General features: G+C 44.7%; 1 protein-coding gene across 1 annotated transcript in view; it reads right to left on the bottom strand.

Moving 5' to 3' along the window:
* LOC138569235 (BOS complex subunit NOMO1-like) overlaps positions 1–15,070 on the bottom strand; it is a 1,101,991-nt gene that overhangs the window by 525,135 nt on the left and 561,786 nt on the right. The gene's annotated exons all lie outside the window — the stretch shown is intronic.

Here is a 15,070-nt window from a genome sequence, read left to right as displayed (position 1 = left end):
TATAAATATTATAAAACAAATAAGAAAAATAATGCCTCTCTCTCCCTATTGCAAAAGGGAATACCCTACCTATATAAAGAGGAACAAAAGGTGCTCGTCAGATGTCAGGAAGTCTAAAGTAAATACGTCCTCCATCCAAACTAACTATCTGACCCTACCAGTAAATATAACTAAAGTATTTAATTATTAATTTATTACATTTGTATAGCGCGCAGGCAGCCCAAGGGCATTGTGGCGCTGTTACTTGTAGGAAAACAGTTACAATGAGTACAGGTTATGTCTTAGTTTACAGTATGACAGGTTACAGTGTCAAGCAGTAGGGAGTATCATACAACATATGCATAGAGGGATCTTGATATACAGTATTAGTTACAGCAGTGGGCATCCATGGTAACCCTAGGAGCTTCAGCAACTGGGATTAGCTAGGCGAACAAGGTAGTTTTCATGGCTTTGCGGAAGGCAGTCAGTGAAGGTTCAGCTCACAATTAGGTGGGAAGGGTGTTCCAGTGTACGGAGGCAAGGTAGGGGAAGCTGGTGCCACCTGCTCTAGCTCTTTTGACCCTAGGTACGGAGAGCATATTAGCATAGGGTGTCCTGGTGGGTCTTGTGGAGGAGACCGGGTGGATTCTCGGAGATAGGTACGCTGGGGCAGAGAGGTGGACACACTTGTGGGTGATAGTTAGTGCTTTGAATATAATTCTTTCCTTTATGGGGAGCCAATGGGAAGCTTTTCTGGCAGCAGTGATGTGCTCTCTCTTGGCAATGCCTTGTGCTGCACGCATGGCGTTATTTTGGATTACTTGCAGTTTCTCGAGGTTTTTGTTGGAGGTCCCTAGGAAGAGAACATTACAGTAGTCCAGCCGGGATCCAGTGTGGCTCTGGATATGTTGGTGCATGTGTCTTTTGACAGAAAGGGCCCGACTGCATTGAGATGGTAGGCAGCAGAAGAGGCGATTGCGTTTACTTGCCTAGTCATAGATAAGTTAGAGTCTAGATAGACGCCTAGAATTTTTACTGTGTCCAGTACTGGAATTCCGATTGAGTCAATGGTGAAGTGGCTAAACTGGGCGTCAAGTTTCTTGAGGGTGTCAGGGGATCCTACAGGGATTAGCTCAGTTTTATCGGAGTTAAGGCAAAGACCGTTGACAGCCATCCACATTTGGATTGTGTTATATATGTTGTTGAGAGTTGCGCAGTCAGTGTCAAAGTTACTTGTTAATATGAGTAGGATTTGAGTGTCGTCAGCGTAGTTGGTGTAGGAGATTGCCCTGGCGTCAAGCATAAGGAAGTGGGGGCGGGTAAAGATGTTGTAGAGGGTGGGTGAGGGCAGGAGCCTTGGGGCACAACGCATAGCATGATGGTGGGTGGCTAGGTCAGAGAAGACCTGCATGGTCCTGCCTTGAAGTAAGAAGGTGATCCATGTGGTAGCTTCTTGGGAGAAGTTGGCTGTGGAGGTGAGGTCATGGCAAAGGATGTCATGGTCTACAAGATCGAAAGCCACAGAGAGATCGAGGAGAAGGAGCAGGACAGGTTTGCCTTGATCTCTTGCATCATCCATTTGGTTTTTGAGGTCGAGTAGGGCGGTCTCTGTCCCGTGCCTCGGGCGAAAGCCAGATTGTCTCAGTCCTAGGAGATAGAGTAAATAGACCAAGAGAAGGTCTCTTCTTCCCCTGGTCTTCTCTTCTTCTTGGATAGTCTTTATAAACAGGTTTCTTTTTGGCTCATATAATTCTTAGCGTAATCTCCTTTGATAGGCCTCCCCTTATCAACTCTTATCGTTTTTCAAAATGACTAGCGTCTCGTGCTTTCTGTTGCCCCATCTTTGGAGTACTTTTCCTACCAGTAGGTCCTCACACACTTGTCATCACATACAAGTTCTTCCCAACCTGTTTGCTCAGGTTTTCCTACATTATTTTTGCCTGGATTCCCTTTTAGGCTTTCTCTGTGAGGCTGTCTGTTCTTTTATCTTGTTCACTGTTGAGCTTTATCTCGCCTTTCTCGTTATGGGGTTGTACTTTCACCAGCCTTCAACTCTGCAGATATTGGGTGGTTGCCCTTCCTCCCAGGGTTATAGTTTCCAGTTTCTTGGCTCTGCACCTGAGTTAGTTAAATCACCGTTATATATTGCTCGCTTCCCTTGCAAACTGCTTTCTTCAATGCTATCCTGTCCTCGGCGCTGGGAAGGGTTTCTCTATTCAAGTGACACTAGTTTTCCAAGACTGGGTTGTTATATGCTTTCTCTGGTTTTTATACTTCTAATAATTCAATTTTAGATCACTCTACTAGGACACGTTTGTTCACACATATGATACCCAGACAGCTTGCCGCTACTCCAGATTCTCCTGCTACCTCTCGTCTGGCGGGGAAAGGTTGCAGTGCTCAGCTCTTGCTCGGGTACTGCTTCTCGCTGCTCCGATTCCCGTTCTCGGTTCCTCTCTGAGTGTTAAGATGTATTTCTAAACTCTGGCACGGTGGACAGAGTTTATGAGGGAACAGGGTAAACCAACTAGGTGGTTAGTTAACCAATCAAGGTAGCATGGAGAGTAGTCGAGGATAATTCTCAGGCAAGGTAGTCTGGTCAGGGGTCCACAATGAAGCAATCAAGAATTACACCTAGACAGGAAGTATACAAATGCTATATTTACTATAGGCCCAACAACACACTAAGATAATTAATACAGCAGGTAATGTTATCACACAATACTACTAATATAGAACATATATACAGTCAGAAGTGCTGCTGAATTGTTTGGCGGTCATAGGAAGCAGCAGCAGCACTGGCAGTGTGTGTATGGAGTAGACCAAGGAGCTTGGTCCCTTTAAACTTAATGCTTCACGTCCAATTAAAAGCAGGAAGTCTCGTGAAGAGCTGCTGAAGTGTTTGGCAGTGTTCGGTGGGGTTGGCGAATAGGCTCACAGAGTTTGCTGTTGAGGACACAAGTGCTTTCGCTTTCCCCACAGAGCTCCGAATGTGTAGGGAAAAGCAAGTGGTGTGCCTCAACAAAGCTTTTTCGGACCGCTCTCAGTTCCAGCACGTGATCACTGGTAACCATCTATCATTATATTAAGCTGACTTGGGAGCTCAGGGGCTGACAACGGTCAATGAGGGTACACTATATAGATCATGCCGGCAGCCTTATGAAGTAAGTCGAGGGCTGTGGACCATTCCTCAGCGCATATTTCATCTGAAGCTTCCAAGGCTTGTGTCTCCATTTACTTTACCTCCCCACCGTTGCAGCACGTTAAATGTACTGAACATGTTTTAATCATTGAGCAAACTACATATCCTTCATCAGGTCATACTAGTTCCCCCTCGTCCATGGGGCAGTCGTTACCAGGCTCTGAGGTTACTGGACCTAGGTAAGGGGCGATAACACACGTCCAGGTTCTGCGCGCTGATGTTAGTGATATTGACTCTCAGTTGCCCGCGCAAAATGAGCCTTCCCATATTAAGGGGCCAGCTACAACCGCACGGAGAGCACCTTTGGTCATGGATTTCCGTGTTCCGTTGCCTCTCCATTTGAATGTGGAAAACTCCATTATCATGTACGAATCTTTTCTTCGACTTTGCAGGCACATGGAGGTGCCAGAAACACTCCGTATACCTGTAATTTTGGATGACATTACAAACACTGTTCACTTGTCGAGCAAGCGGGGATAGAGGAATCCCCAATCTATTGAATCAAATACTCACTTTTTTACTCTGAAAAATAGACACCCGAGGAGAAACTCAGATTCTGCCCAAATAGATTTGTTGGGCTGGTCTCCATTTCTGCCCTGCATTAAGTCCTAGAATCAATTATGAGTTTATATGACAACATTAAAGATATAGCAATGGGGAAAGCTCACAGCAACGGAGCGGATCTGTACCCCGGGTTACCGCTTTGTCAACATGGGGTGCTAATAGCCTTAAATCCCCTGTTCCAAGGGCTGACGTGGAGGGTAACAGCCTGGAGCCCTCCTTATTCACCCTCACTTTTGCCAATAACTTTGGCTGCCGGGCTGTTACCGCCCCCTTTCAAGCCCTTGTAACAGGGGATTCACGCCATAGTAAAGCGCTGTCCGACACTGTGAAGCCAGCTCTCCTTAGGATAATATTGTTCTTGATCTAGCCTGGCGGTATTCTGTGCAAAAAAGTACTAAGTGTAGTAAATCTTCACAAGGAGACCGATATATATTGCAATTTGCATCCCGATCATTACCCATCCGATATGCAGTTATGGACTTGGATGGAAGGTTATTAACACAAGCTATTGTAACTAAGGATGTATCAATGAATCTATTGGTCCACAGTAGATAATCCTGTATTATTTTACCGGCAGTCACTGCATATCTTCAATTTGCTGGTTTCTGCAGTTCGATACTCTCGTGACATTCCAGCTAGAAAGTTTTAAAATGGTGACATAAAGCCAGCTTTGTCAGGAGAGCTAGCGCTCCAGACGTGGGGAAAAATATTTCCACTAAGGGCTTCTTTACATGCTTGAGACATGGAATAGACGGGGCACCAGATTTGACAGCATATTTTTAATGATTGACTGCACTAATGTTGCTTTGGGGTTTGAACATAAGCAAATCCAGTGAAGGGCCGACTCTTGAATTAAGTAGTCCTGCAAATAATATATTCCTAGTTCTGTCTGCTGCATAATTGGGAGTGGATTGGGGCATATTCACCATCGTTTCTAGGGAGGGGACGATAGAAATTCCCTATAAATTGGCCCTATAACGTGCCACAGCTTTGGTTTTCATCTCAAATTTTCAAGATCATATTTAGTGGTTGAGATTTACATATCTTCATAAACTGAGTAAAACCCCCCCAAGTGTTTACTTCATTTTTCAATGTTTGTTTTAAAATAAGGCACCCGTGAGAGTCGTTGAAAATCTCAAGCCAAGATAGCCTAATTCGGTTACCTGAGAGATTGACGATTGGTTGACTAACATCTGGGGTATTTTCCTGTGTCTCCTTTTTACAGAAAATACCAATATTGCAGACTTACTATCATTCACTTGCAGGCCAAGATAAATCTTGGGGGGAATAAGTACTATCACAGACCATATAACCACATTATAATAAAACACAACACTATGCTTGCAGGTACACAGACCAAAGCATATACCGTTATTTGGAACACCTAACCGTAGTTCTAGGGAAGTCAAAGCCAATAAGTAATTTTGGATTACAGGGTGTAGACCCTAGCAGTTGTACCGTGATGCTCAGCAAGAAATCAGATAGTAAGTCAACTAGACAATATACTTTTCTGATCTAGTGAAACACAGATTCTAGGAAGACTATCAAACTTTAACTAAGTTTTGGATAACACGGAATACTAGGTTAGTAAGACCCTGTTTGCATAATATTCAATGACAGTTGCTTATCAGTTCACAGACTAAGGGAAGCAATAACATGTTAACTTATTTTTGGATGGCACACAGCTATGCAAGTTAAGTAAAACCTATATACTTTTGTAAGGAGCTACCAGCAACCTAAAAGGTCAATATGACTTAGGCAGACTTATTCTGGACAGGCTAACAGCAAGTCAGGTAAAGAAAGAACCGATTGGGGACACCCATACAATTATCCTTAGAGGAATAATAAAGTGAAACCAACAACACTACTTTTGGGAAGAGGGGAACCCAATTCACAGGCGAGTATGTTTTTTTACATTTTTGTAAACATTTTATTATTATTTGAAAGACGTTCTTATAACATTATTTGCATCATAACATACAAACAGGTTATGAACATATAATACAACTACTTCAACATTTCTATCTAAGTTCCCCCCACCCACTTAAACACCCCCACATTGCCATTTCGTTCGCTCAAACATATTCCCCCCAGGTAAAAATTCCAAGTGACTTATCAGTTTGATAACATGACAGCTACTGTATTATGAGGAGTCGTGGGTTCCTGTTTCATTGGTTGTGAACAAAGTCTGTCATTTCATTCTAGGACCCAATATCGTCACTAAGTTCATTAAAACCTTGATAGGCTGCTTTTTGCCAGACCACTGTTTCTTCCAGTGCCCATTTCTGTAAGTCTCTCCACCACAATCCTATGTTGGGGCCTCTCAGGGTTTTCCATGCCATTGCAATCCTACATTTGGTTAACTCATAGGCCAAGTCCTTCATTTTATTCAAATATCGAACATTCTTCATGCACAGAAAAATCCCCAACAGGCAAGCCTTAGGAGACTGGATATTTAATGTCATACCCTTTTCAGACATTTTATTTGCTAAATTGCCCCACTACAATTGCATTATCGGGCAGCCAGAACATATGTAACATACCTGCATTCTCTTCCTTGCATCTAGGACAGTATTGTTTGTCTGAGCCCTTAAATGTGGAAATCTTTTGGGGGTGTTAAGTATGCTCTATGCGTTGTATACAGCTTTACAAGTTTCAATTTGACATTTCTGGAAACTCGTCTGGGGTATTGAATTAGAGTCTTCCATTCTGCATCCGTGAATGGGGTCCCCAATTCAGTTTCCCACTTTAATCATGTCTTCAACTCTGAAGAGGAATGGCTAGAAAGGAGTATGTCAAAGTCTGGAAATGACATGCCCCCCCTTCAGACTTAGACATGGATTCTACCGCCTCATTAGTATCTGCGCGGTCGTGGATTTCTGGCCAACGTTCCGCAAGTGTATGCATTAGGGTACGTGTAGTAAATATTGGTCCTTGTGTATACCAGTTTGTTCGGACAGAGTTTGTAAGTTTATCAATGTGTTGTCTTGGAAAAGGTCACCTATTGTGGCAATTCCACAGACTTCCGAGTATTTCTGTATACTCAATTGTATCTGTTGTTTTTTGACATTGCAGCCACCAGGGGAAGTGCGGGGAGAAGGGGCAAGTGACCCCTAGTACCTTACAAGCTCTGTGCCAGAGTTGCTTGCCCAGAATCAGCCAGTGAGAGCGACAGTCTGGGAAGGGGAACAGGACCCATTGAATTTCTTTCAGGTAAAGGTGTTTTATGACTGGTTGTAGCAATGTGGTGTCAAGTGTCGGCTCGTCCGCTAGCCAGTCACCACCCACCAATTGTAGCTGGCTGCCAGGAAATATAGTTCGAAATGTGGTATTCTTATCCCACCTTCATTATAAGATCTTTGAAGTGTGCTCAAAGCCATTCTGCATCTTCTATTCTGCCATAAAAATTGTCTGCACATCGTGTCTAGTTTATGAAAGAAGCTTTTAGGTATTTTGAAAGGAATATTTACAAAGTGGTGCAACAATCAAGAGAGGACAACCATTTTCAAGAGGGCTGCTCTGCCCATCAGTGATAGGGGTAACTTTACCCAGAAATGTATAGATTTTATTACACTATTCAGTGCTTTATGCGTGTTATGTGTATGCTCTCTCCAGGGTTCATGATATAAGTCTATGCCTAGATATCTGAAAGTGTCAGTGTTCCATTGTAAAGTGAGGGGTGGGAGGAGTTCTTCCCCCCCCCCACCCCCTGCCCCCGACAGGCCAACAAGTGGGAACAGGCATGATTTCCCCCGGCTGACCGTGATGCCCTAAAGTTCAGCAAAGGGGTCAATGCGTCCAATATGAATTGCAAATTCTTTTCAGGCTGTTGCATGCAAAGTAACATATCACCTGCATACACTGATAGCAAATGTTGGAATCCATTTATACACATGCCTGCATTTCTATACTCATCTCTGAGGAACATTGCAATTGGTTCTATAGCAAGAATAAAAAGTAGCAGAGATAATGGGCAACCTTGCGTTGTGCCCTTTCCCAATTCCCATGTCTCTGAAAGGGGAAATTACTCACTGTAATGACCTTTCTATGGATTCTTCTCCCACAGATTCCTCATCTTGATAGATATCCATCATCCAGCTTTGCTGTTCGGAGACTTTTTTCGACAGAGGGCGTAGTAGACCTCGACTCAGCCGATCGTTGATCCGTCTTGCTCGGCTCTCGATCATCAGCTCCGAAAGTGATGCCAGGTGTCATATTTAGCACGTCACTACCCCCATGCTTCAGTTCCTCCATTTTCCCCCCACGCCTGAACGCGGCAGAAGCAAAAACCAGAGGAGGGGGCTAATGAGCCGGTAAAGATCTGTAACATGGATACATTCCCAACAGGGTGATCCCACACAACAATGACTGAAAAAACGTTTCCTTTTTTCCTTTTCTTTTTTAAAGACAGAATGTCTTCTCGTTTGGACAGAATCGACAAGCCCCATAACTTTGAGCGGGGATGGATGGGAGAGTCGATGAGGAATCTGTGGGAGAAAAATCCATAGAAAGATCATTACGGTGAGTAATTTCTCCTTGAATTGATTGCTTTTCTCCCACAGATTCCTCATCTTGATAGACTCCCAAAGGAGTTAGACTAACGGAGGAGGGCAGACGTTTTAAACAAATAGATTCTGAAGAACTGCACTAACAAACCGTGCATCAGCTCCCTGTGCAATATCCAAAGCATAGTGCTTGATGAATGTATGTAAGGATGACCAAGTGGCTGCCCAGCATATATCCCTAACAGGAACCACTCTCTGGAGGGCTGTAGAGGCTGAATCCCCCCTGGTTGAGTGGGCCATGATGCACGCTGGAAGCTCCCTGCCTGCCGATTGGTAACACTCGGATATGCACAAAAACGTGACCAGGTTTGTTTAGTGATGCAAAGACCTTCAAAGAGCATGTCCAGCAGTCTGTTCTGAACATTCAGAGAGAAGCCAGAAGTTTTTAAGATAGGCCTGGCGTCTCATTACTACTGCTGAACCCATTGCTCTGCCAAGGCAGTCCGCTACGCCCAGGTCCGTTTGCAATGACTGCTTGGCTACCTCCTTCCAATCCTCCACAAGCTGTAAAAATCTGTCCCGCATGGCACCCTCAGTGATGTATTCAGCAGCATGTTCCACGGCCTTCCATAAACAAAAGGAGTAATTGGCGAATCCACAGGCTACATTTGTGGCTTTGAGCGCCATGCTGCCAGAGGTGCACACGTTTCTGGCCAATGGGTCTGATTTCTTTCCTTCTCTGTCCAAAGGCAGATTGGAAGTGGATGCCGCAGGTCTTGTGGAAATAGTGGCAGTCTGTATAACCAACCTTCCGTGGAACGGTGTGTGCCGAGGAAAGAAGGGTGGTCTCTTGTCGGCCCATACTTCCCTGTAGAATTGGCATTCACAGGGGGAATAGTACAAGGGTGCTGCCATAAGGAGGCTAAAGGGTCCGCAATTGCTGTGTTGAATGGCCTGTTATGCTCAACTATGAGACCCTCGGCCAAAATGTAAGTGAACGCATACCCTTGAAGAGGTATCCACAACCCTGTGAACTAGGTCCCTGAACTTGAGCATGGGTGTAGGGCTAGTTATGTTGTAACTCAAGGTCCGGGAAAGTATCCAGACCGCTGGCGTCTTGTTGACCCTGAGCTAGGGCCAATAAATCGGTCGCCGCCGCAGCCGGCTCCCGTGTAAACAGGGTCGAATGGATCATTGTGGTCATCTAGTTCTTGGTCCCTTTCTATTCTCCTTATACACTTCTTTCCTTGCCCCTATAATCTCTTCTTTTGGTCTATCTCACCACTTCTATGCTGATGACAATCGGCTCTTTCTATCCTTTTACTCCTTCACGCCCGACATTCATTCTACTCCCTCAACTTGCCTGTCTGCCATCAAATCCTGGATGACCTCCCACTTTCTCACTTTGAATTCCGGAAAGACTGAAGTCTTATTCTTCCCTGCTAATACTCTCTTACCACAGTCTCCTCAATTTATTTATTTTCTTCCTTTCAATCTATCCATCTCCTCTACTGCCCATAATCTTGGTCTCTATTTCGATTCTAACCTCTCCTTTGCTCATCATATCCCTCTCACATCCCGTGCCTGTCGATTTTATCTCTACAATATTCGCAGATTCCGCCCTTTCCCCACTTTCCACACCCCAAAACTTCTTATCTCGTTGTTAATCTTTTCTCAACTTTTCTACTGTTGTGTCACCTTCTTTGGTCTTCCTCACTCACGTCTTGCTCCTCTTAAATCTATCCATCACTCATCTATTCGTTCACTGTGTCTTCTTTCTTATCGTGACTGTCTTCTTCTCTTACCTTACTTGGCTGGATGCCTTTCTACTCTCAGCTTAAATATAATTTTCTTTACCTAGTGTTTAAATCTCTCTATGGATTTCCCCCGGACTATCTTGCATCTCTCTGTTCATTCTACTCTCCTTCTCGTTCTCTCCGCTCCTCGGATCTTTTCAGATTGACCGTTCCCTGTCCTCCACCTCCCTGCGCTCAATCCCGCTTTCGTTCTTTTCAGCTCCTCGCCCCTCTTCACTGCAACATGCTCCGTCTGTCCATTCACTCTATTACTTCTTACTCCTTGTTCCGTTCCTCCTTAAATACTCACCTGCTTCAATACCCTGACTGTTACCGGCTGTAGCTGGATCATGTTTTGCACCACTGTTTTTTATGTTCGTTGAGCTATGTACCTATGTAAAGTGCTTTGGATAAAGGCGTTCTATAAAGAACAATAAAAATACAATAAAAATACAAAATCTACGCCCGTGTAAATAGGGTTGACTGCATCATCGGTGTCATCTACGCCAAATATGGATTGCATCGAGTCAAAGAAACCCAATCTCAACAGCGGCACAAATTAACCGTTTGCACCGAAGGCCTGAGAATAGGATTTCGAAGCCAAAGCTTTCGATGTCGAAGGTTCTTTCCGCACTGATGTACGCTCGGATGACCGATGGGCGTTGTGGTCCTCAGCCTTACGGGCCTCCAGCGACTTAGGCCTGCTAGGTGTGACGCCGAAGGCATTTTCAACATCAAAGATGTCGACGGAGTGGCTGGCTTGGGGAGCACCAAGTGCTGCTTTTGCTGCAAAAGCTTGCTGCTCGGGGGATGGAGCCGCACCTACAGCAGCTTGTTGCCTAAACATTTCAAGCATGGAAGTTTTAAAACTTTCCCACTCTTCCCGAGTGGTCAGCCCCACCAAGGGCTTACCTCGTTCCAACGACGAGCTGGACTTGCGTCTATGGCAGTGGTGCCGCTCCTTCTTCCGTGAGGAAGACAACAAGGAATGGGTCCTGGAGTGGGACTGTTTTAGTCTTCTTACAATGTCGTTCCTTCCTTTTGTCGGTGGTGGGCTCCTTCGTCTCAGCCTATGAAGAGAATTTTTCCGGCCCTCTAACGTAGGGACTTCAGCTGCATCTTTGCGCACAACATGCAGGCCTCCGTGCCGTGACCAACACCTAGGCATCACTGATACATTGTGGGGGTCGGTTACAGACATTTTGGCCTCGCAATCGCGGCATCGCTTGAAGACTGAAACCCTCTGAGGCGACCTTGCGTCAAGGTTTTCTGCGAAAAACGTCCAACTAGGTGCACAAAAAATTGAGCAAACTAGAGTCGTGTTCCCGATGTAGCGTGCAAGCGCGTGGAAAAAAAAAAGTAAATGAAGCATGGGGTGTAGTCACATACTAAATATACGACGCCTGACATCACTTCCGGAGCCAACGATCGAAAGTCGAGCAAGACGGCCGAGTCGAGGTCCACTACACCACCTGTCTAAAAGTTTCTAAACAGCAGAGCTGGACGATGGATATCTATCAAGACGATGAATCTGCAGGAGGAAAGCAAACCATTGAAAGTGTTCACCGGTCTTAATTCTGACTATTGGTATGGTATATACTAATTGTACCCACCTAAAGATACTGTTGCCCAATTCCAAATCTTCATAGGGTAGCAGATAACCATTCCCATGTAATGGAGTGAAACGCTTTGATGGCTTCTAAGGATGCCACCACATAAGGTTCGTTTCTTAGTTTCGTACTGTCAATTATGTGGTGCACTCTCCTTAAATTCCATGACGTGTTTCTATCAGACACATAGCCAGTTTGGTCCGGGTGTATTAAGTCTATTACCCTTTTCAGTCTATTTGCTGATACTGCAGTGTGTATTTTACTGTCCTGATTTAACATGGACAAGGGTCTATAAGATCCACAGTCCATTGGAGGCTTATTTAGTTTAGGCAAAGGTATCACTGATTCAAGCAAATTCATAGGGAGTGAACCTAACTTGTATGACTCAGCTAGCATTTCCAATAATGTTGAGACAAGGTCGTTGGCAAATTCTTTATAGAATACACTCTGGTAGGCCATGCGTCCCAGGAGTTTTGCATGTAGGTAGTGTTTTAATTGTAGATGAGAATTAATCTGCAGTTATAGGGGCGTCTAATAATTCCACTGTTGCACTAACTAGTTGCAGAAGTTTGTTCATGTCTAAAGCTTCGTTAAGGTCTGGGTGTCCATCTGGGGTATCTTCTTTGTACAGAGAGCTATAGTATTTGAAAAGGGTGTTATTTACCTCTTTTTGTGTATTACATGGAATACCCAAATAATTGTTAACAGACAAATCATTTTGTGCTTAGTATCACTTTTATAAAGCCAGGGTAGAAGTCTAGCAGGTTTGTCGCCCTCTGCATGTTTTACTACATATTTTGTATAGCTAAACTTACCTAGTCTTTTCCCAGCATGCCAGGCATTTTTATCTTAGCTTTATTACATCTTGAGTTTCAGAGTTCTTGCTAGTACTTGTTTTAACAGTGTGTTCCAAGTCTAATTCTGCTTTAGCTAGCTCTTGAGTGGATTGTTTTCAGATACCTCCCGATTTTGTAATTGCCTCGCCTTTGACAACCACTTTAAATGCCTCCCATAATGTACTTGTTGTAGACACGCTACCTGTGCTGTCTCTAAATTAATTCCGGATACTGTTCCTTATATGTTCTCTAAAAGTTACGTCCTGCAATGTCTCACTTCTCAATGTCCATGTGGTGACGGGACCGCGGCAAGGGGCATTTTGCCATGTAAGGAGAAGTGGAGCGTGGTTCGATAAGACGCAAGCTTTTATGCTTCTATAAATTCTCCCACAACTTCTGATCCTGTGAAAACATAATCAATCTTGGTGTGTACTGCATGTGGGGCCGAATAATGTGAGTATCCACAAGATTGTGAGTGAAGAACAGGCCAGATATTTGCCAATCCAAAAGGATTCCAATAGGGTGTTTAGTACTGAAGCGGGGGGTTTGGTTTTTAAAATGTATTATCAGATCTGTCCAAGGTGGGGTCTAGGGTACAATTAAAATCGCACCCGCATATCAAGTTGCAGTTCCTATATGGGCTAAGTATGAGGTATAATGATCGGAAAAAGGTAGTGGCATCATGATTTCAATCAAATGTGTTTATTAACTTTATTTCCTTGTTCTCTAGGAAACCGTATTTAAGAGCCATTCAGCCTTAGTAATCAGTATTGATCTGAAGTATGCTAAAGGGTATTGATGGTGCTACCCATATTGGAACCCCTCTGGCGTATGTTGAATACGTTGAGCTAACCATATGTCCTCCCCATTTTTTAGTTAATGTGTTCTGTTTGTCAGTAGTGAGATGTGTCTCTTGTAACAGTGCTATGCTAATTTTATGTCTACGAAAACATTTAAGTATTCCATTTCTTTTAATATAGCTATTAAGACCTCATACCTTCCAGGTCACTATTTTGAGATTTCCAGCCATAATTCGTAGGTCATGCTGACTCACCTATCTTTTCCCAAATGTCTAAATAGGTTATTGTCCAGGTGGTGTTTACATAACTTCAATAGTACAGTTTTCTGTTCATCATTTAGGGGGATGTCCGGACGTTACCAAAAGACAAAATGAACAAACTGCCCATTAACTTCCCTCCCTCCCTCCCAAAACCCAACAATCGCCCAGCTGTATAATGCATGCTCAGGCGTGCCCGCTTCTCGCATGAAGCAGCCTTGTGTGGGATTGTGGCGGCTGGTGTGCAGTGGGTGGATACTTTACAACTAGTATCCGGAATTGAAATTCTAACAGGGGTTGTAGCAGACCAGCGGATGCAGGTGCCTTCTTGTGGTGTGTATACCATCCAAGGGTGCTCTCCTGCATTGAAGATTCATTATTTTCTAAAAGGTGTCAATCATAACATTGTTTTTATGAAACCAGAGGCCCAGTTATCGGATAGCACTGTACCAACCGCTTTATGGGAGCCATCCAATGTTACCAGGGTGCATGCCGTTCTTATCTGAGCAACATGAACTTTATGGTGTGAATTAACTTTTTTATTTCCGGCCACTGGAGCAATCTTTTCAGTGTCCATCCATTCTTGTGCTCCCTCTGAGAGTCTTTTGCGAGGCTAAATTGGGCCCTTTGTCTCTGTACTCAAAGAGTATAGTCCAAGTAAACAGCCAGATTAGCACATGCTCTTCGGATAGTGACACCATCCCTTGAGGAAGGCAGGATCTTTTCTCTGTCTTTGTAGTTCATTATTTTAGCTATTATCGTTCTGGGGAGGTGCACCTGTTGGGGGATATGAGGGGGGCTTTGGTTCACGGCCGGCTCTGTCACAAGCTTTGACACTCTCCTCCCTGACGGCAACAAGATCCACTCCCAGGAACAACCTTTCCAGAGGGGGTGTAGCCCTGATCTTCCACGAGTGGATTCCTGCCTCTGTCATTCCTACGCAGGCGTACTCCTCTTTCAAATGCCTCGTCTGCAGGCTCTCTCTCCCTCCTAGCCATTCCCTTACTGTGGCTACAATCTATCGGCCACCTGTTCAGATCTCCTCCTTCCTCTCTGAGTGGGCAGACCTCTCCTCTTCCCTCCTAGTGTCATGAACCATCGAACTCGCCCCTTCTGGGCTTCCTGGTCCCTGACACGTCAGACCTTACACTCCATAATACTACCAACATGGCGGCAAGCTCAGACCGCTGCTTGCCAGTCTTCACGTTCTACGCAGCGTACTCTATAAAGAAGCCACACCCCCGCGCGTCTCAATGCTGCTACTAGCTGTGATCGGACGTGTGCTCCGAACCTTCTCTAGTGCTACTTGCTATCCCCTGGCCCCTGGATTCCCTTCTCCCGACTTCTTCCCTCTTTCCTACTTCCCGGAATCCCTGTGCCGCTTCCGCGTGCACCCAACACCTTCTTGAATACTCCTGGAGTTTCCCGTGATCCTGGTCATCGAAGCTGAACGTAATCTGGAAGCCGAGGACGGCCGAGTGGGCTTATTTAAGTCCCGAACCATACGAAAGAAGACTCCAC

Source organism: Ambystoma mexicanum, chromosome 2q, assembly GCF_040938575.1.
Source record: "Ambystoma mexicanum isolate Mex_15411 chromosome 2q, UKY_AmexF1_1, whole genome shotgun sequence".
NCBI classification, from domain to species: Eukaryota; Metazoa; Chordata; class Amphibia; order Caudata; family Ambystomatidae; genus Ambystoma; species Ambystoma mexicanum.
This window is presented reverse-complemented; position numbering and strand designations above follow the sequence as displayed.